Source organism: Polypterus senegalus, chromosome 6, assembly GCF_016835505.1.
Source record: "Polypterus senegalus isolate Bchr_013 chromosome 6, ASM1683550v1, whole genome shotgun sequence".
Classification (NCBI taxonomy): domain Eukaryota; kingdom Metazoa; phylum Chordata; class Cladistia; order Polypteriformes; family Polypteridae; genus Polypterus; species Polypterus senegalus.
Window position 1 is genome coordinate 78,931,145 of NC_053159.1, and position 22,737 is coordinate 78,953,881.

General features: G+C 42.6%; 1 long non-coding RNA gene across 1 annotated transcript in view; it reads left to right on the top strand.

Annotated features, from left to right (window-relative positions):
• Positions 1 to 17,701, top strand: part of LOC120530564 — a 41,884-nt gene extending 24,183 nt beyond the window's left edge. Inside the window, exons 3-4 of the long non-coding RNA XR_005633990.1 lie at positions 17,393 to 17,471; positions 17,603 to 17,701. This is a non-coding gene — a long non-coding RNA (uncharacterized LOC120530564). The remainder of the gene's footprint in view (positions 1 to 17,392; positions 17,472 to 17,602) is intronic.
• Positions 17,702 to 22,737: the final 5,036 nt, after the last annotated feature.

Consider the following 22,737-nt stretch of genomic DNA (forward strand, 5'->3'; position numbering starts at 1 on the left):
TGTCGTCAGACGAAGCACTTGGAGCCCATCCGGGTCATTATAAAAGGGGCCGCCTCCCTCCAGAAGACGAGCCAGAGTTGGGAGGAAGGAGACGAAGCTTGTGAGGAGGGGAGTGGAGGTCATTGAGAAGAGAAAAAAGACTGAGACTGTTGGCATTGTGGTGCTGTGAAGTTAATAAACCTGTGCATTTTGGACAGTGTCTGTCTGTCTGTGTCTGGGGGCATGCTTTTTACAATACATAAGCTAAATTTTGTGAAAAAGAACTTCAGATGGCAAACCTTAGATCCTGTGAAACAAAGGGAGTCAGCCAGTATATAAAAAATGATGTAAAAAGCACTAAACATTGCTAAAAACTTCTTAAAATACGTGAGGAACACTGAGGTTAACATGCAAATCATGCTGAACAGAGTTTGGTTCTCAAATACTGTATATTGTTTAAACTTCCATTTTCATTAATCATACTGGGTAAAGGTGAAGTTTAGCCATCAGAGTAAAGGTTAAAATAAAGTACCAATAGGCACAGGAGGTGTGTATATACTGCAGCCAAATATAATAATGCTTTCTCTTACATAGACTTCCTTGTAGCTGCATTGTGTACAACAAATACAGAAACTGGTGATGCTAAGTGTGTGTGCTTTTCCACTTGCTCTTTCATAACTTCAGTCTGAAATTTTCACTTTCATTCATTATAATTGAAGTTCTATCAAGTAGAGAAGAATGTTTTACTTTAGCTAGTTACAAGGAAGGTTGGAGCCATGAAATATCATTTCCACGGGAGAGAAGCAGGTTTCACAGGTGACAACAGAACATCAGCCATTCAAACAGAACGTACAAACAAACTGGTAATTTGAGAATTTCTATAATGCTGCATACATTATTCCGAGTAACCTGATACTGATTGCAACTACAGGGGGAGTCAAAATTATGTTAACACTAATGGATTATTTTTATATTGACCACACTTTCCAGGTCGATGGATATGTCGTGGTGGACCATTGCCATGACCTCCACACACCCCTGATTTGACACCCTGTGATTTCTGGTTATGGGGTAGGCTGAACGTGTGCATAGCAGGAAGGTTTGTGATTTCAATGATCTGAAGCACAGAATACAGACTGTGGTATCATCTATTCCCCATGAAATGAATGTCCGGGCTTTAAATAGTACTGTTGCTCATTGGTTTTTGTGTGTTGAACATGATGGTGAACAGGTTGAGACATTCCTATAAATCATCTTGCACATATGAAGTATGTTTTGTGAATAAACTGTTTCCGCCATTCAAATGTTAACATAATTGTGACTCACCCTATATTTGACATTTTTGATTTTGAGCATTACAACAGTAATATGCACTTGAACATTAAGGTAAATGAAAAATAAATTGCATAACACAAGTTTGTATTTTAATGAATTACTTACTGTATTTTCATTATTATTTAAGAACTAGCAAAATACCCGCGCTTCGCAGTGGAGAAGTAGTGTGTTAAATAAGTTATGAAAAAGAAAAGGAAACATTTTAAAAATAATGTAACATGATTGTCAATGTAATTGTTTTGTCACTGTTATGAGTGTTGCTGTCATCAAGGATTTATCATTATTTCTTTCAATCAGGTTCGTATTTGGAGGATGTGTTGTGTTCAAGTGACATTCCGTGTTTGTCAACCGTTGTAAAGATAACAGGTTTCATTCATCGAAGTGTTCACTACCCAAATCGCTACTCGTGAATCTAAGATGTTTAACAGGCATTCCCGGTATTAAATTGTGGAATTGCCTGAGAGTATTTAGCGACAGTGTCTCTATGAACTTGTGGATTTGCCTGCGAGTATTTAGCGACAGCATGTATATTAACTTGTGGATTTTTCTGTGAGTATTTAGCGGCAGTGTGTCTATTAACTTGTGGATTTTTCTGCGAGTATTTGGCGGCAGCATCACGAAGTTGTTTCCGTCTGGCTGCATCAGAAAATGTACCACAACGTCTGACACGCCTCCTTTTTACTGTTTTCTAACAGCTTGGGTTGCTGCTGTCATAATCGGTTTGAGTTTCATGGTTTGTTTCAATTACGTTAGTATTTGCAGGACTTGTGTTGAAGTGACATTCAGCACCTGTCAAGCGTTGTAAGCATACAACCACCTTTATTGATAACTTCGCATCGTAATAAGCGAACAATAAAACAGCGGAGAAGCCGTGGATTAAATAAAAAGGCTGCAGTTATCAGCAGGGAGATGTGAATACCGTGGAGAAGCAAAGAAGGGAATGAAGAGACCGGAGTGACAGACGGCCTTATATGGGCAGGCAGTCAATTACAGGGGAGGCGTGGGGATGGGGGACACAATATAGGCAGGCAGCCAATTAGTGGGAGGTGTGGTGATGGGGGACGCAACGTCATCTCACACGGCGACTGAACTGCAGGCTATGGACATATATATGTACGTAAGTAGGATTCAATTATGACCGTTATGTGTAGAATTTTGAAATAAAACCTGCTTAACTTTTGTAAGTAACCTCTAAGGAATGAGCCTGCCAAATTTCAGCCTTCTACCTACACGGAAAGTTGGAGAATTAGTGATGAGTGAGTGAGTGAGTGAGTGAGTCAGTCAGTAAGGGCTTTGCCGGCGGAAGTGCCGGCTGTTCTCCCGGCAGCTTTCTGGGTGTCCTTCCTAATTTTTCCCCCAGCACTTCCTGGTGTGGCGGAAGTGCTGAGGGAACAGGTCCCCAAGGCATTGGGGCACCTCCTGTCAGTGACCATGGGCTCCTGCAGGGTGGGGCTTCCATGCCCTTAACCCGTGGCCCCCAAAGCAAACAGGAAGGCAGCCCCCACGGCATCTCGGCCGGGTCGTTGCCCCTGGCATCCCTGACAGTGCCCCACAGCCAGCGAAGACCACTTGGGAAGAGCGGCCCGTCCCGCGAGGGCAGCATACCCCCGAAGCGGGTCCTACTCCTGGGTCGCCGAGGTCCGGCCCTGTTCTCCCAACAGGGATAGGGGCGGAGATGCCACCTGGACACCACCAAGTTGGTGTCCCCCTGTGCCTCGCACAGGTTGCGCTCCTCCCTCTTACCGGCACCCACTCGTTCGGCACCCCCTCCGAGGTTTTTGCGCCCCTTTGGTAGGAGCCACTCGCTCCTCCGTGGCCTCCAGCAGCCGTGACGGTACCCCCTCGCCAGCGGAGAGTCCTTCCCGCAGATGGCCCGTCTCCTGAGGGCAGGGTCTCAACGAAATGGGTCCTACTGCCAGTCCGGGGTCCGGTCCTGAAACAGACAGAAGAAAAGGGGCAGAACCGCTGCCTAGATACCCTTCCCCGGCGTCTCTTCATGCCACGCACTGGCAGCGTTCCACCCTCCATCCGACACCCCTGCACTTGCCTTTTCGGCATTCTCTCCGCGGGTCCCATGTCCCTCCTGGTGTTGGAAGCGCCAGAACCGCCTGCACTCTTTTCCTCTCCGCCAGCCTCAGGAATCCCCTCTGCCCCCACAGAGGGTGGCCAGCACCCGGACGCGTGCACCCAGCAGCACGTCCCATCTTATCAGAGGAAGCGGCACTCAGCCTCCCATTCCTCCTCTCACTCTGGGACGCCCTGATGGTCTGAGACTCCTTATTAGAAAGAAAGAGCCTCTTTCCCGTCCGCATCCCTACAGTGTGGCGCAAGACCGCGGCTGACTTGGGGTGGAGGGCGCTAGGACCCGGGGCACTCAGCAGCCCGTGTCCAGGCAGCGTCCTCACGGACTTCCCCCTCGTCGCGCGCACAGCCCGTTGCGCCGCACCTACTGTCGGAGGGCTGCTTACTTGAAGCTGATCCTGAGAATCACAGCCATGTTCAGCAGACCCTCCCTCATGCTGTACGGGGACAATAAAACCTACCTTCCACCGCTGTGACCCCCGGCTGGAGAATCCAGCGCCGCGCTGTCGGATCGCCAAACGAAACTCTTCCATGGACGCGACTGCCTTCCTCTCCAGTACCTGCATCTCTGCCCGGAGAGCACGTAGCACCTGCAATAAACGCTGCTCTGCGGGCTGAAGGCACACCTCCAGCTCCGACAGAGCAGCCGGCAAAGACAGGAAGTTATCCAAGGCGGAGCCTTGTCAGCCTCCGACGCCGGTAACTTCCTGTGGGCCTCCTCCTCTGGCCCAATCGGGTCTCCCCCCTGCACGCGATGGACATTCCGTGGTCCCGCCTCTATACATTCATTGGCGGGCACACAAGACACACCATCCAATCGTGTGCCTGTCAGGAGGAGGGACTTCTGGTCCGCGGCCATCTTGCCTCCTCTTCTGCGGCGGCGACGTGCTTGCCGGCAGTCTTGTTGTTGCCGGCGCCTCTCGAGCTGCAGTGTCTCCTCCTCCACAGCCCTCGCAGCTGCCGCCGTGCTGCCGGAGCCCCGCAGACCAGCATGCGCCCGCCACTGACACGAATCCGGGAAGTCCCTGCCTGTAAAAGAGAAAACACTCCCACGGGCCGGCTGCCGATAGGCAGGGAACTCACCTCCCCGGACTTGTCCAACCGAGGAACCATCCTCGGCGTGGCTTCTCAACGCCATGCTGGCAATGGCGCGCTCGTGGGAGACTGCTTCCCCTTTGTAATGCACGCTGCCCGCCCGCATCAGGGTAAAACGGCCTTCTCGCGAACCCCTGGCGGTGGGTGGGATCCCTTGCTGCGCCGGGCCGTCCACAACAAAATTGTTATGATCAGGTCCCCGCCTTGAAACAGATGCAGCATCCTGCCGACTACGCCAGATGTGGAGCCGACCCGGACACAGACATGTTCTTAATCACCACCACACGTTTATTATATACAATTATTTACAATAAATGGTCACTAAGACCCAGTCCAAAAGTGCACAAATCCCAACACACAGTCCTGGCCACACAAATGCCTCTTCTCGGCCGCCTCCACACCTCTCTCGTGCCTTGTCCTTCTTTCACCCGACTCCAGCCTCGAATCAAGGGAGACGGCCCCTTTTATTCTCTCCCAGATGAACTCCAGATGGCTCCCGGCATTCCCTCGTTGGCCACGCCCCAGCGTGGCGGAAGTGCCGGCTTTTCTCCCGGCAGCTCTCCAGGTGTCCTTCCTAATGTTCCCCCCAGCACTTCCTGGTGTGGCAGAAGTGCTGAGGGAACAGGTCCCCAAGGCATTGGGGTGCCTCCTGGCGGTGACCATGGGCCCCTGCAGGGTGGGGCTTCCATGCCCTTAACCCATAGCCCCCAAAGCAACCAGGAAGGCAGCCCCCACGTGATCCACGTTGGGCGCAGACCCACTTCCGGTCCCTCACGGTGTCCCGGCCGGGTCGTTGCCCCTGGCATTCCTGACAACGTATCTAAATTCAGGGGTGCCCAATGCGTCGTTCACGATCGACCGGTAGATCGCAAAGGTAGTGCAGGTAGATCGCGTTGCATTGAAAAAAAAAATTTTTTTAGACGTTAGTCTATCATATATCCTCCCTATGGCATTTGCCACTTGATTGACATACAGGCCAGTCTGAGATCTCCTTTCTTCTAAGACACTGGTCATCTGGCACGCACGATCAAACACGCAAGCTACTGCAAAACTCCGGGAATGCGGGAATGAAAAATGTCCGGGAATCGGAGCTCGGGATTGGATTCCCTAATTCTAAGGGCTCGTTTATACTTTGCGCTCAAAACACGTTTCCAGTGTTCATTTGACACGACCTCTGAGCAGGTCCTCAGAAATTAACACGATACGTGCGCGAGTTGCAGTACCAGCAAAAAGTCGGAGGGCGCAGTGTGATAAAAGTTGGAATGTGACGTCAGAGTCTCTATTTACTATCTACATGTGACAGAAAGTTGCTGTGCAGATCCTACAGGTTTGACGTGCGCGTTTCAATGTTTGATGAATGGTTCGATGTGGTAAAGCAAAATGCTGACATACAGATGAATTTGTGGTGTTTTATATTTAAGCGTCACATATTCCCCATCAAAATGACACAATACATTTTAAAGTCTTTTTTTTTGCAACTTTACAACAGCAACATAATGTTGTAACGGCCGACCCCTTGTTCCCAGCCGGCAGCTACACCTCCAAGACCTGTGGCCTGGATAATTTACTGAGAAACCTTTCCTGTCAAGCTGTACTCCTACACAGATAAACTTTCCCCCACAATCGACGGTTTAAATGCAAAGACACAATAGGCAGTATGTAAAATTAAACAGGAATAAATGTATTCAATGAAACAAGACACGCCACAAGACAAATGCACACCCAAATATTCCTCCACCCCAACAATCCCAAAGCAACACCGAATATATACATACAAATCCCCTCCCTTGTCCTCGTAACATATAACACACACCACACAAATGATGAATGACTAGCAAACAGAATGATTGTGAACTTGAGTCCGATACGTGAGTAAATGTCCTGAATACGGATACTGATTAGCGGCAATTGTAGTGTTTGTATTTCCCGGCGTTCGGAACAACCTCACCGTGATTCCTCGGCGTGTGGCGAATGATGATTCGACCCCGGGGTCTCAGCAGATGCGGATTGAAAGGCAGTCCGGATGAATGAAAAACAAACTGGATCCAAGCGCAATGAAAATGAGTCAGCAGGCAAGTTGTGGTCGTGAATGCGGAATTGGTTCTCCTCTTTCTCTCCCTCCTCTCGTCTAGTCTCTCGTGCTAGTTCTCCCTTCGTCTCCTTCTTTTCTCCTTAAATAGTCAGTGACGGCAGTAATTGATTGATTTGACACAGGTGCTTTCCAGATTAGTGGTTGTGAACTCCTCCCATCATCCGTCCTCCTTTACGGGGACAACATTAACTGATACACATACACACAGTCAATGGGACAATGAAACGAGACACACACAGAACTGACATTTAAACACTAACTATGTGGCACCGCTACAATGTAAAGCCACAGAGAGAAAAAATTAAGGACATGGTGAAAAGGTGTATTTTGTGATTAAAGTGGAAATTTTGGCTTTAATCTCAAAATGTCCACTTTAACCTCGTAGTTTACTTTATCATTAAAGTAGACTGTCGTAAACGTCATCCCAGTTTTTAATCGCTACGAGCTTCTGGAACTTCCTCCTGACCTGACAGTAGGGGCAAGCAGCAATAGATAACCACACAGAACACATTTAATGTATGATATTCCAACTCTCTGCACATTTAGAATCCTTAGATTTATACTTGATATCACTTTCATAAATAAATGCAATAAAGTATGTATGTTAAATTTACAGTATAAAATACAGATAAATCGTTAATTTTGTTTAAATAATGAACACTGTTAATAATTACACACATGAGGGTGGCACTGCTGTCTCGCAGGGAGTCACATCGCTGATATTCCCTGCCTGGAGTTTACATGTTTTTCTGCTGGGTTTCCACAGTGTGCTCCAGTTTCCTTCCAAAGATATGCAGATTTGGTGACACTAAAATGACGCTAGTGTATGTGAGTACTTGTATACATCTTGTGATGAGCTAATACCTCGTCCAGGGATTGTTTCTGCCTCGTGCCCAATGCTAGCTGGGATGGACACATCCCTGAATTGATGGATTTAATCATTAAACATCCTTTTCAGAGATATTGCAGTAAGGTGTCATTAGAATTTAACGGGTGTTCCAGGCAAGTCACAACACAGCGAAGCCGAACCTGTTCTTACCGTGATAATATCTTGCACTGCCACCTGGTGGATTCCTCCAGATTTACGTAAAGTACGTGCGCAAGTATAAACAGTAAAACGCTTGTGTAGCAGGAGCATCCCCTGGAGCATGTGTCACGTGAAGTATAAACCCTGCCTAAGGGTTTTTAGAAGCAATAGTTTATTATGGAAGTACAACATCATCACTTTAAAATGGAAGAAAATACATTTCTGATGTTTGTCACAATTGAAAAACAGAGGTATCGTACTGCCTTGAACTGGGAAAAGATAAAGAGGAAGAAGATGTTCTATATATACCATATGTATTACCAATAAGAACAAGCTTATACCAAATGCCATAAAAATGCCATCCTATAGTTTATTTTATAGTCTAAAAAAATGTAGACGCACATTTAAAAATAATAATCAAGAGAGCTTTTTGTTAAATTGATGCACTTTCATGTAAAATCAAACACATAATAATCTCAAATAACAAGTGGAAAAAAAAACATTCAATTTTATCATTTAACCGTTTTATTTAAAAAGCAAACAAGAAAAACGGCTTAATGTTTAACGGCATTTGTTTATCTTTTGAATATCAGTTTCTTGAGCTGAGGTTCAGACCAGAATACTTGAGATCTGCTCTTGCTGTATTTTACAATACATTGAAGGTTTCTTCTAAAAAATGTAATAAATTGGTTTGCTTATTATGTTTTAACAGGTTAATCAAAGTTTAAATGTAGATTAATCCTATAAGCTTTCACTTTGCAAATGATATAAAAGATGCTAATAGCTAAAAGCAACATTCTTTTACCCTGTTTTTTGCTGTCTTTGAAAAATTGCTTGAAAAAGCACAGAGGGCTTTTTCTCCCTTCATCTCCAAAATTGAAATATGTCAAATTAAAATGCTTTTTGTTTCTTTTTTCTTATTTGAGTTGGTGTCCTGTAAATGGGAGACATCTCTGACAGGTTGTTTTATGAAAAAATATATTCTTACATTATCATACTGAATAATATTAATGTAAGCACTTACAATAAACATAAATGAAAGAACATACAGAGTGATCACAAAAATGGCATTTGAAATCTTGAGGATTTGGGTTGAATTCTGTGTTGTTAAGTTCAACGTGATTGTATGTAATGAAATTTTATTTGTTGTATATGTTTGACTTAATTGTATGGAATGTTATTTTCTTCAAAAAAAATTAAATTAAAAAAAAAGATATTTTGAGGATTTGAAGGTTTTGGCTCTGACTGTGTATGGTGCAGGTTTCCATAGTTGGGTTAGGAAAAAAACAATGACAAAAGCACAATTAGCAGCAATAAACATGTACTCAGATAATTAACATTTTAAAAGTAACTTATTAGACATCACTGGAATATGTTTTTGTTTGATTAAGATACATTTTTTATTCTCACTCGCTCTCTAACTTTATCCTCAATTTGTAGGCTTTGGGCACAGTAGGCATGTACTATATATTGTACAGTATATCTTTGCAAATGTCTTGACATTTAAATATCAATAACAAAATCAAATTATTTAAGACAAATATAATGACAAGAACAATTAACAAAACAGTCTTCTCCAATTCAGCACAGTTCCAGTCCTGAAAGTAAATATGATTTTTATTTTAGCTTTAAAACTCATAGAATCCATAAAGTCTTACTGTCCTCCACAACAGCTCTGCTGTTTGTGTGGTAGCCAGGAGGCGATTTGCTCCATGTCTGTGCCAGAACATTTTTCAACTAAGTAATCAACACCAGAGCATAAAGTTACAAATTGAGCTGAAACTGCGGAGACAAGCATGTGTAAGTAATATTTTTAGACAATATGATTATTATATCTAAAATACATTACCTATATATTTTGCATATATAAATATGAAGTTAGTTAAATAGATAGATAGATAGATAGATAGATCGATAGATAGATAGATAGATAGATAGATACTTTATTAATCCCAAGGGGAAATTCACATAATCCAGCAGCAGTATACTGATTCAAAAAAACAATATTAAATTAAAGAGTAATAAAAATGTATGTAAAAGCAGACAATAACTTTAAGTAATGTTAGCATTTACTCCCCCGGGTGGAATTGAAGAGTCGCATAGTGTGGGAGAGGAACGATCTCCTCAGTCTGTCAGTGGAGTAAGACAGTGACAAAAGTCTGTCACTGAAGCTACTCCTCTGCCTGGAGATGACACTGTTCAGTGGATGCAGTGGATTCTTCATGATTGACAGGAGTTTGCTTAATGCCGTCGCTCTGCTACAGATGTTAAACTGTCCAACTTTACTCCTACAATATAGCCTGCCTTCTTAACAAGTTTGTCCAGGCGTGAGGCGTCCTTCATCTATATGCTGCCTCCCCACCACACCACCGCATAGAAGAGGGCACTCGCCACAACTGTGTGGTAAAACATCTGCAGTATCTTATTGCAATTGTTGAAGGACACCAACCTTCTAAAAAGTATAGTCGGCTCTGACCTTTCTTACACAGAGCATCAGTATTGGCAGTCCAGTCCAAATTGTAATCCAGCTGCACTCCCAGGTATTTATAGATCTGTACCTATAAACCTGTAGTTGTGGTTGACATTAGCAGTTCTTGGTTCTTCAGTGTCCTTACAAGTGCAGCATCATTATATGGCAAAAAGATGCATTTTATTTAGCACATCTGAGATTTTGGTTGAATTCATTTCATCCTTTAACCCCAAAAACTGAGAAATTGTTTCATAGTGCACCAGAGAAGTAGTCAGATATTTACTGGTAACACAATCTTGCACCTTCATGATTATTGCAAAGCTATAACATCTTATATTTAAATGTCTACGCGTGGAAGTGTATGTGTGTGTGTCTGTCCACCCCGGAAGTGCGAAGCTACAGCAATGACGCTCAAAGAGTCAGCAAGGCAGCCCCAAGTTAACGAGTCAGACACAAGCTCGCTTAGCCGCTGATAGACTAGGGGGGCAAGCACATCTGCAAAATGAAACCACCGATTCTGCATTTCAATTTTTTTTTCTGATGATTTCTATAGTTTCTGGGAGCCCAGGCTTTTTACAGCATGGGTTTACACAGCTAGTATAGAATGAAAGGCAAAGATTTAGTCAAGTTTTATTTTGCTACAAACTCTCCAAATTTCTCCGCCATAATAATAAGGCATCCATCCTGCCCAGAAGAAATTGTTGCCAATTGTTGATTCAGCCATTCATTGCATCGGCATAATCTGCAAATTGCATTCCAATTAACTGCTTTTCCAAAGCATCAAAGATATAAAAGTCACCTAATGCAGGGTCCAGGTTGTTAGGTAGAAGTTCCAGCACCTCCTATGCAAAGTACTATAATGACTGAAGAGTAGTACTTGGCATTATCATATGGCACCATGCCACTGCCAGATGGTAATGGTTCAGATGGACTTGTGCCTTTGGGATGCAACAATAACGGTAAGTTTATTTTATACCTTTTTCTGTTTTCTCTATTGACAGCATGACACGTTTGTACCAATTAGAGGTTTAGTACAGTTGGGACTTTATTTTTTATTACTGATTTGTATTGTTTTGTGCCTTTTTTGTTGGCTTTGTTGGTGAACTTTGTGTCAGTTAGGAGATTTACTTACAATAAGCAGATGCCCACACAAGATCACAGATTGAATATGTTTCAGGCAGGGTTGCTGTTTATCTTCCTTTCTATGTTAGCCATATAGACAAATTGGCCTTTTAACAATACACAATTTTATCCCTGTCATAGTTTAGTGACTCAGTGGCATACTTATAAATCTTTTTAGACATATAAACTATGTTTAACCTGAGCTGTGCATCCCTCCTTAAAGCACATGTGAAAGCTGCTTAGGTATTTTTGATTTTTATAACATTATATTCAATGGCAGAGAGGGAGTCGCTACAGTGCGTGACATACAGCATTTTTATAGGGTAGCTGGAAATCATCAATTTACTTAAGATTAAGACAGCGTAACTATGGGGCTAACGTCAGAGCTCCAAAGATCTAGAGTAAAGCTTATGAGTATTACAAAAGTGGTCAGCGAAAGGGAGTTTTGGCTGCCCTATGCATTTCAAGCAAAGCCACTTCAGAAAAATAGCTCTGATTGGGCACAGTGATGTGAAACTCAAGATGTGCAAGACTGCAAACTCAAATATCATTTACAATGGAAAATGGCACATCATGAAATACAATAAATGCCACAATTTTCAGATTAGTTAAATTTGCTTCATATTGTCTCAATCTGTGTCCAACAGGGAGCGATTATCTCCTTGAGTAGGTTCTATAAGGGGAATCAATGACAAAAACAATACCAAAAAAATCAGCCATGACAGAAATAATAATTTTACAATTGGCTTGTATTTAATCATTCAGCATATAATCGGTGTCAGTTTCTGCTGGGAATCCCCATTGGATTTCAGGGGGATGCCTACAGCTGCAGTAGCTTGGAGATGTTCATTCTCTCTTTCTCTGTTAGCTGAGACACACTCATTGCTCTAGCCATTATCTTATCCGGGTACAGAAGTTTGGAAAGTAAAAGCTTGTAAAAGGCCACAATTCAAAAGTTATAGGATTGAGCAGGTCAGCGTATCAGGGGCCCAGAGGCCATAGAATTTCCAAATGCTTTTTATAACTTTAAGATGCTATACTTTTGTTAATTACAATAAATAATTTCTTGGCCATATTTTTCAGAAAAGTCTGGAAACAATGAACTATCTTTGCATTTTTCCCAACAGAGCTTAAGAAATTCTTTTCTCATAGACTGATACAGCATAACAGTGAAAGTAAAAAGAAAGACTGTATAACATATACATGTAAACAAAGGAAAAGCAAGCAATGTAAAATAATAGTAATGAGTATAGATAAACTATATATTGTATATGAGATAATATTTCTTCAGCAGGTCTAAGAGTGCAAAGCGTATTGAATATACAGCATGTATTCAATACCAGCTGAACTTCTCTGCTGCCTACACAACTGAATGACTTTACAAAACATCTGCTCAGCTGACAATGGATTTTTTCTGTTGTAGCTTTGGGGCAGTTGGCATACTTGTCAGGATGGTGCTGGATGACTAATTACATTCATTGTATTAAAGTTTTGTATCTTGTTGCCACTAGGCAAGACATTTGCTTAACACGTGTTGCATATTGTTGTTTTGTTATTCCTGGCGTTCCTAGGTGAAAAATTGCCACACATCTTAAATTTTAACCCAGCAAACGTCACAGCATTCAGTGAGCAGTAAATCAGTTAATAGTCTTACTTCTGTGGCTTATAACTAATGCATCATCATATTGTTCTGGCAAATCGGAAATCATTCTGACAATGTACCCAGTGTAGATAGTTTTTTGCTTTTATCAACTGATTCCTATCAACTATCAAAGTTAAATCTCATCGCTCCTAAGACTATCTGTATTTTCTGTTTCCCTTTTTAAGAATTATCAATTTTAAAACCATGGCATGAGGCGAAGGATCTGTGCTGGTATCTGGAAGGTTGCCAGTTCAAATAATATTACTGCCAAAAGGGACCCTACTCTTTCCTTAACCTGAAAATTGCTCCATGACCACTGTACAATGGCTGACCCTGCCCTCTGATCACCAAAGGTCATGTGAAAAGACAACTTTTCAATTACTCAAATCAAAATTAAAAATGAAAATTAGATCTGAAAGAACTCCAGGCTACACCTTTTACATCTTGTCCAAGCATTTTCAATTCTATGTAACATATAAAACTTTTGGATCACAAACCATGAGAATGGAATAGGCAACTTAGTTTGAAAATTTAAAATTCTTTTTTTATCAACTTAAACATATTAATTATATCCATGCTGGCATGGTGGGTAACATTTCAGTCTCAGTGATCCAGCATACTGTCCTTGTCTGACTGGAGTTTGCAATTTGATCCCTTCTCTGTACTGTATTGGTATTTGATCATTCTTCCACTTCCCCAAAGACAGGCAAGTTAGGTTATTTTCCAATTGCAAAATGTTCCTGCATGAATGAATATTTCCTTCCTAGTGCCCAATGCTGCCAGGATAGGTACCAGCCACCCCCTACACTGAATGGATTGGGTGGTTTTGAAAAATTAATGTTAGCTCAGCTGCCCATTTTGCTATATTGTCCAGTCCTCTCTATCACCAGTAACTTTCTCTAGCCTTTCCTCTTTAAAACCAAGCTGCTAATCTAAATCCTCTACTCACCTTGGCATGGAGAGTGAGCCAGGTAGGAAACTTATTTGAGGTGTTTGCACTTTTTGTACTCAGAATGTCACTCCTTCTGTCGCTATCCAAAGCTTGTTACCATTTATGAAGATGGAGACATAGAGTGACCATTAGAGTGACAGTTCAACCCCAGACTTAGTTCATACTTCACCACCACAGTCTAATGCAATATTTGTAAAACAGCTGCACAGATTCATTAATCTACACTTGAGGACACCTATTCACCACCTTGATTGCATGAAACAAGACCATTTGTCCACGTTTAGGCTATAACTTCTAATTTGAAGGTGATAATTTTCATTCTGGGGCGGCACGGTGGTGCAGTGGTAGCGCTGCTACCTAAAAGTAAGGAGACACGGGTTCGCTTCCCGGGTCCTCCTTGTGTGGAGTTTGCATGTTCTCCCCGTATCTGTGTGGGTTTCCTCCGGGTGCTCTGGTATCCTCCCACAGTCCCAAGAACTGCAAGTTAGGTGCACTGCCGATCCTAAAATGTCCCTAGTGTGTGCTTGGTGTGTTTGTGTGTGTGCCCTGCGGTTGACTGGCACCCTGCCTATGGATTTGTTCCTGCCTTGCACCCTGTGTTGGCTGAGATTGGCTCCAGCAGACCCCCGTGGCCCTGTGTTAGGATATAGCGGGTTGGATAATGACTGACTGACTGACTAATTCTCATCTTATCCTTATGTAAACCATCCTAGTGTTCAAACATAGATCACATTCTGGTGAGGCAAAAAGGACAACATCACCTCCAAACCAAAAGAGATGCAACTCCTAAACTATCCTAAACTAAACCCATCAGCCATGTCTTGATATTCTTTCTACAATAAGGAGAATGCCAACATTGGACCAAGTATGCTGTCATGCTGCAAATACAGAGACCAAAAGTCTCACAGCAGTGGCCAAAGAACCCTGAAGTCTTGCAATAACTCCTATAGTCATTTTTTTTTTCAAAAGAGCACGTCAACAGGATAGGCAAATTCCCAGGTACTTAAAAATATCTGTTAAGCTACAAATGGTGCACAGTGGGTGCACAATTCCAATCCTCAGATGAAATCTACATTCCTGTCCCTGAATCTAACTACATTCCGATACCTTTTCAAAGGTTTTGCCAAAGACATTAAAAAGTATGATTTCTCTGTGCCTAGAACACACCCTCTGGTCACAGCTTATAATAAGGACAATTGTCACCCCAGTCTGCCAGTCTTGAGGCACTGTTTCACCTGTCATGCAACACTGAAGAGGCCTGTTAGCCAAAACATCCTCACAATATCCAGTACTTTCAGCATTTCTGATTGGATCTCATCCACCACTGCAGCCTTACAATTAAGGAGCTTTTTAATCATTGTGACATCTTCGACCACAGAGATGGACCAAAACCCAACCAATGTTTCAGGCACTGCCTCATCAGAGAATAGAATGTTTAATTGGAGTTCTTCAAAGCTGGCTTTTCACTTCTTAAAAACATCCCCAGGTGCTGAGAACAGCTGGGACTCCATCTCATTACCCTGTCAGTCAGCAGAATAAGCTTCGACTATGACACCGAGCCAAAGGCATCTGAGCATTTACCAGGGGCAACTATAGACTTGGAGAGAGAAGAATCTTGAATGAGAAGTTTGGTCCCAGGGCAGATGCTGTGCTCAGAAGTGAGTCTGAAAATATCTGGATGGTATTTTCCATCCTCATTTACATCAAGGAAGTTATGTTATGCCACTTAAGAGCCAGTTCCCATGATCAAAGTTTATTAAGCCTGGGTCAATGACACTTTATCCTTTTGCCCTACTGGCATTGCACCTGATCCTCACCTTTCATCTTGGGGGTGGTGAGATTATGTGGCAGCTGTATGCAGCTATTTCCAACTAAGCCCAACCACACTTTGTAGGTTTCCAGCCACCAGATGCTTGCCAACAAACATCACTCCCAGACTTGGCTTCAGGAGTAGGTCATTGTGACCCTCGTCCAGTCTTGAATTTAATTAGAATATTCATGAGGGTGATTTTTTTTATTTGTTTGTTATCTGGCCCCTTCCCTTAGATGAGTTTGTTTTTGGTAACCCTAACAGCAACATTTATGAAGTAACAACATACTGGAACACTAAGGACCACTGAATGACTTTAGCCCTGCATTTCTTCACCTTTCCGTGGTCACAATCATAGTACTGATATTAAATCATTATACAGTATATAATTTTATGCTATAGTGATCACATATAATCATTAAAATCACTTGTATGCTTTAGATACATGGTTGTAAATTTTGGAATTGTGTGGTATTGTGAACAGTGAATATTGATGCTAAGCTGGTGCTGAAACATTTTTTGTTATATGTCTTCCTTTAATAGCTTAGCTAAACAGCCTTTCCCATTAATATAATGCAGCGATTAACATAAAGGAAGATCTCTCAACCTCTATAATCAAGCATTTGATTTTGGCAAAACTGATGAAGTTTATGACTCATTCCTAAAGCTAAAAAGACATAATGAAGTGAAAATCATCAAGAAGTACTCCAAATGGAGTATCATAGTGAAACATCTGACGTATGAAAATTGTTTTCATTTTGAATCGATTAACTGACTGATTTTTCTGTTTTGACATTCAGATTTCTGTAAATTGACATATAAGCTATGTTTAGAAAGAAATTCAGAAACTGTTAATATATACATTGTTTTATAAGGAGTTTGGGTTTGTTTGGGGCTTTGATTGACCAGGGATCACTTCCAGTTGTTTATTATTGAGCAAATGTCTTGTTAACGCCTTGTTTTCTTTAATCGCATGACCCACTTTCACTGCATGAAAAGAGCTGTATCCGGACAAATATGGTATGGGAAATCTCCACTAAACTCTACGTCTGCCAGATGTATGAGGTAGAGTGCTTGGAAAGGTAGCATACAAAAGGAAATTTTGTGAAACAACCAGATACCTTACGTATGTGGATGTATACAGTAATCAGTGGAAGTTTCAAAGAATCCTCACACCTAGCAATGAGTTGTGATGGCTGTGAGGTGTAAGAGACTTTCATATGTTAATGACTATCAAGTAGAGGTGTTGTCTTTGTTATCATAGACGGGTGGGGGGATTAGCAGCAGGCTGCATACTGCTCTTCCCGAAGAGGCTATCCAGCGTCTTGATGTGCTTGAGCGCAAGTTCGGCGAGCAAAGACCGCAGGAAGAGTCAAGCCATGCGCTTAAAAGAGTCAAGAGGGTGCATAACGTGGGCATTGCGGTAAGTTGAGCTTTATGTTAGCCGACAATATAGTAGAAAATTATACCTCGCCAAGTTAGCCTAAGTTGGCGCTTGGCTACACATCTACTTTTGTTCCTTGCGTCTAGCTTATTTAACAGTTTGTCACGTCCGAATTATACGATGTTGTTTGAAAATTCTTTGTTTCCCATGCATGTATGCGTGTATCTACTAAAGCATTTTTAATTCAATGTTACAGGAAGCTGTAAGGTGCCTCCATAATTCGGAAAACAGCCCGCATAAATATGATCCACAAACTGGATAAGCAGTGTTTTTTTTTTTCATATGCTATGTATAAGGGTTTTATGTAATCATTTTAAATGACACTACTCTCTTTCCACACAGAATAAGTTCACCTCATAACCAGGCCTGCTGGAGGAACTGAAGACGACTTTTGCAGATGCAGACCCTGAGTGTATAAAGGGTAATTTATACACTTAATATTTGTATATAAAGGGGAATTGTTATTATAATTATGTTCATGTCCCCTTTATTGTTGTCCCTCTAATAATTTGAATTGGTTTTGTCACTTATATGAATTATTTTTTTATTCAGCATGCTGTAGGACTTACTATGAAACATTGCGGAGGAAATACTCTTTGTCTCAGCCAGGAAAGTCCCAGCTAAGAGACTCCATTAAAATAGGGGCTAAAAACCGACAAAGGAAAAGACGAGTAAGTGTACAAATTTATATATATATATATGGTACATCTCTGGGTGTTTTTAGGGGTTAACATATGGTGTGTTTTGCAGTTGCTGGAGTTCAGGTCTAGAGTCATCCAAACAGATGCAGAGAGAGAACTGTGGCAGACTGCAATTCTGGACCTGATGTCTGATGAAGAGGATACCATCGTTGATGGAAGACCGGTGTGGGTTGTGAGGTCTCCACCTCACAGGAACCCACAATTGTCTGAGCTTTGCCAGCAGCTTCAGTCCAGATTGGAGGCGGATATGCGCTATGCTCTTACACACCGCCAGCGTGTAAAGAGCTGATGGAATCGGGCCAGAAGAATTTTTGGAACTTTAATAAGCACTGGTGCATGTGTTTGTTTCAGTTTGTTTCATTGCTTTTCATTCTCTTGCACCGTCATATTTGTACATTTTTTTCTCCATATTTTCAGTTTTTTCTTATTCTTACATTGTATATTTATTAGTGTTTGGTTTTATTTTAATAAAAACATTTCTGAATCAATTTTATTCTCATTTTTAAATGGTGCGGGGATGTATAGTACAGTGGGGGGTGGGGGTGGGGAGTGTATATGGTCCGTCTACATACCTGCCCAATAACCAATCGAGTCACTAAGCTATGAGGGCTTGGGTTGGGCTAAATAAAAAGTTTTTTGTTTTTTTTTAAATCAACCAATCAATGTTGAGATAAAAGACCAATGTAGAACAGCAGAGTTGTGCAGAGGTGTAAAATGCAAATGGTTCTTGAGGTGTGAATGTCTCCTTGAAAGAGCCTTGAGTGGATTATTTGCCATGGCAACAAATGGCTGTACCATGGAAAAATCCCTCAGCAAGATACATCCGAATTGGTATCAATCCGGAAGTATCCTAGGTTGGTGGAATTTGATGTATACGCTCAGTGGTACTTGTAGATACTTCCGAAAATCAGTGGTGTATACAGGAGTTTCCTAGTACAGATACACCTCTTTTCATGCAGTGTTTGGTCAGGGCCATTGCATTAGCAGACATGACATATAAATAGGAAAGTATACTCATTTTCACTTCATCCCTTGGTTGATAAAAGAACGTCATAATTTCTCTTAGCAAAGGTTTGTTTTTATTCTAATTGGGCCCTAGCGGTGTGTTTGTTTTTTTAGTTTGACTTCAACTTGTTGTAAGATGGACGGGGGATGTTTTATGGTTTTAATGATTTTTAGCATAGCCAGTCACATGTCAGGATGAAGTTTGCATGTGAAAGCATATGCTGATTTACAGTAATTAGATGATTACTTGCCATGTGGCGACATGGCAAACTGCAGGCACCAGCTGGTTTGGAATGGAATATAAAGGGGTGTGGGTTAATACAAAGAGTAAAGATGGATTTGTTTTTTAAGAAAGAAAGGCAGAGGCAGCTGAGGGGTACTGGCGGGCCAAGCATGTGGCGGCATCAGCTGCTGCAGAGGCAAAAACTCCGGCATGGGAGGAGTTTGGGGAAGCCACGGAAAACGACTTTTGGTCAGCAGCGAGAAGTTTCCAGCAAACCGTCAAGCGCCTCAGGAGGGGAAAACAGTGCTATACCAACACTGTGTACAGTGGAGATGGGGCCCTGCTGACTTCAACTGCAGACGTTATTGACCGGTGGAAGGAATACTTCAAGGATCTTCTCAATCCCACCAGCATATCTTCCTTAGAGGAAACAGAGCTAGAGGACACCGGGGGGCTGTTCATATCAGGGGCCAAGGTCACCGAGGCAGTTAAAAAGTTACGAGGTGGTGGGACCCCTGGGGTGAACGAGGTTCACCCTGGGTTCTTCAAGGCTCTGGATGTTGTGGGGCATTCCTAGTTGACATGTCTCTGCAACATCACATGGACATCAGGGGCAATGCCTCCGGATTGGCAAACTGGGGTAGTGGTCCCCCTTTTTAAGAAGGGTGACTGGAGGATGTGCTCCAACTATAGGGGGAATCACACTCCTCAGCCTCCCCAGTAAGGTCTATTCAGGGGTGCTGGAGAAGAGAGTTCGGTCGATGGTCAAATCTTGGATTCAAGAGGAACAATGCAGATTCCGTCCCGGCCATGGAACACTAGACCGGCTCTACACGCTGGCCAGGATCCTGGAGGGGGCATAGGAGTTTGCCCAACGAGTCCACATGTGCTTTGTGAATTTGGAGAAGGCATTTGACTGTGTCCCTCGAAGCATCCTGTGGGGTGTGCTCCAAGAGTACAGGGTAAAAGGCTCGTTGTTACAAGCCATTCAGTCCCTGTACAGGAGGAGCAGGAGCTTTGTCCGCATTGCTGGTAATAAGTCGAACTCGCTTCCTGTTGAGGATGGACTCCGCCAGGGCTGCCCTTTGTCACCGATTCTGTTCATAAGTTTTATGGACAAAATTTCTAGGCGCAGCCAAGGAGTGGAGGGGGTCTGGTTCACTGACCTCAGAATCTCGTCTCTGTATTTGCGGATGACGTTGGCTTCATCAGACAGTGACCTCCAGCTCTCACTGGAGCAGTTCACAGCCAAGTGTGAAGTGGCGGGGATGAGAGTCAGCACCTCTAAATCTGAGGCCATGGTTCTCAACCAGAAAAGGATGGAATGCTCTCTCCGGGTTGGGAACACATTACTGCCTCAAGTGGAGCAGTTCAAGTATCTCAGGGTCTTGTTCATGAGTGAGGGAAGAATGGAGAGGGAGGTTGACAGACGGATCAGTGCGGCATCCGCCATAATGCGTGCTCTGCAATGGTCCGTCATGGTGAAGAAAGAGCTGAGCCAAAAGACGAGGCTGTCGATTTACCAGTCGATCTATGTTCCTACCATCACCTATGGCCATGAGCTTTGGGTAGTGACCGAAAGAGCAAGATCGCGGATACAAGCGGCCGAAATGAGTTTTCTCCGCAGGATGGCTGGATATTCCCTTAGAAGTAGGGTGAAGAGTTCAGTTACCTAGGAGAGAGTCGGAGTAGAGTCGCTGCTCTTCCGTATTGAGAGGAGTTAGTTGAGGTGGTTCAGGCATTTGGTCAGGATGCCCCCTGGACACCTACCTGGGGGGGTGTTCTGGGCATGTCCCACTGGGAGAAGGCCACAGGGCAGACCCAGGACATGCTGGAGGGATTATATCTCCTGGCTGGCCTGGGAACACCTCGGGGTCCTCCCAGAGGACCTGGAGGAGGTGGGCCTGGGAGATGCTTAAGCTGCTGCCCTAGTGATCCGACCTCAGATAAGCGGTAGATAATGGATGGATGGATGGACGAAGAAAGAAACTGAGTGGGTATTGTAAACTAGAGAGTCCGAAAGCGTAAAGTCATGAACAATGACTCAAACGTGCATACTAGAGGGAGAAACTGTCAACCACAGCTGGCCACACAAAAATGGCCCCAAGCCCCAAAAAGCACAAAAGGCAGAGCAGGGAATGCCTGAACAGGCAAAGGAATTCTATGGCAAATAAGTCCCAATTACAAATCCAGCAAATTAACTCAAAAACAGAGCTTAAGATCAAAAATCCAGGAAATCCTGGCTGAAACACAACAGTGGGAGAGTAATTGGTGGTGGGAGAGGTAGCAGGATGAAGGAAAGAGCAGCATCCTTTTGGCTATCTATATTTTAAAGAGCTACAAAGGTTCCATTGAGTGGCTGCTGGCTGATTTGTGGAGCTGATGAGAGGAAACAAGAGAGGCGAGAGCTGGTTGGAGGAGGGAGAATCTGGAAATGGGTAAGATGCACTAGGAGCTGTGGCAGCCATTAGCAGTTGCAGTTCAGATCTGCTTGATGGATTGTGGATGCAATGGTCTGCGCTGGAGAAGGAACCAGACACAGTGGCATCAGGAGAAGAGCAAGATGCCCTGGGAACCAAGGAAGCTGTTGTGGTACAGTTCCAATCTGCTTGGTGAATCAGGAATGTGACAGGTGTGACACTGAAGTCTCCTGTTGTCCTGATGAGAACAAAACAGAGAAATAAAAGGGTGTACAGGTTTTACCTCTATGCTGTTTGTAATTTTAATTTTGTTGATTTGGATTATTTATTGAATTATTTGCACCCCAAAGACAATTTCTTGGTTTTAATGGACAGATTTTACCTGGATGTATTTATTGAATTACTTATTTTAATTTACTGTTTTGGAAGTTTCTACATCTTTTCTCCTTTTTTTAATAAAAATCTTTTGATTTTAAATTTCTTTGTTCAAACAATGTGTACAAATATAGGACAAAAAATAGTGTGTCACAACAAAGACATTATACCAAAGCAGCAATAAGCCTAGCAAGTACAGAAGTCAGTGAACAAGAATTGAATTAAATCTGCAGTTTATAAAAGACAGAAAGCAGTCTTGAAATACGAATCTGCTTACAGTGAAAACCTGCAGTCACTTTGTTTGTCAAGGGCCAGTTCTGCATAGTCGTGCTGTAATCATAAAAGTGTGTTCAAAAAAATGGATAGTTTACACAAGCCAATTTCCTTTGTCATGTTACAGTTCATCATAAATATCTTTTTGGCAAACAATTTGGGAAATACACTGTAAAACAATAAATTAATACTAAAAGTAAACATGAATCAGACTGGTAATTTTTATATTATTATGCCAGAAGCAAGTAATGAATTATCACTTGTATCCATCAGTTTTGTGATATCCAACAGATTGAAATTGACGTTGATTGTCAGTGTGTTCACAAATCTGTTAGCAATGCTGGCTGTGCTGCTTGCTTCTATCTATACATTTAAACCTTTGTGGTTTTGGAATATCTCAAAAGAACATAAGTATATATTTCTTAAGTTTTATTGTTTCCAAAGTAGCCCATATGCACATAACATTGATTTTGAGTATGAAGTTACATTAGTTAAATTTATGGAATCTGCTGTTGGGATGCACTTATCAGCATGCAATTCAAAGCCTAAGGGAATCTGTTTGAAGAGTCTTCCCCTCCTATAACTGCTACCACTCAACCTTTCGTGTACATCCAGAAATCACATTTTAGGTGTTGTGTCCAAAAGTATTTTATTTCAGTAATTTAAAACATGAGTTTGATGTTTTGCAAG